This window comes from Sinocyclocheilus anshuiensis, unplaced genomic scaffold (genome assembly GCF_001515605.1).
Source record: "Sinocyclocheilus anshuiensis isolate Anshui unplaced genomic scaffold, SAMN03320099.WGS_v1.1 scaffold868, whole genome shotgun sequence".
NCBI classification, from domain to species: Eukaryota; Metazoa; Chordata; class Actinopteri; order Cypriniformes; family Cyprinidae; genus Sinocyclocheilus; species Sinocyclocheilus anshuiensis.
The window spans coordinates 1,248,130-1,248,741 of record NW_015552624.1 but is presented as its reverse complement, the minus strand read 5'-3'; the positions used below and the strand labels follow the sequence as shown (position 1 = coordinate 1,248,741).

Sequence of the window (612 nt, the reverse complement as noted above, 5' to 3'; positions counted from 1 at the left end):
ATATATAATTATATATATATATATATATATATATATTAAAAATCAGTCAATTGTGCCAAGTAGTAAAATTTATTAGGATTACTGTCAGTTGTTTGCAGATGCAATAATGCAACATTCAGTATCCTTGTATATCCTTTTAATTATCGTTCCTCCCCCATATAACAGACCACCAGATCTTTGAGCACTTGAATTATGGTGAAACCTTGAAGATCATGCTTCACGTGGACTACACCGAAGTCAAAATGGTCTACTTCACAGACACTGACTACAAGGAACGACTCATCATGGACCAGGGGGAGCCTACCTGTGATTTTCTAATGATCCTGAAGACATTGATTAGCAAACTCAGGTGTGTTTGATTAGGGTTAGAGATAAACTCTGCAGGAAAGTGGATCTCGCGAGCCAGATTTGAGGATCACTAGTCTACTTAGACAGAAAAAGGACCATCTGACCATATAAAGTGAAAACCACAATTTTATGTGACATTTTGGCAGGATAAATCTAAAATCAGCCCTAAAACAAAGCTGAACATACAGATATCGGGTACTAGCACAAAGATGGTGATATCAGTATTGACAATAATACATAATAAATGCAGCAAAATACATATAT

The 612-nt window shown here is 35.5% G+C and overlaps 1 pseudogene; it reads left to right on the top strand.

The window, feature by feature from the left end:
• The window catches only part of LOC107666311 (uncharacterized), a 16,204-nt pseudogene that overhangs the window by 10,049 nt on the left and 5,543 nt on the right, over positions 1–612 (top strand).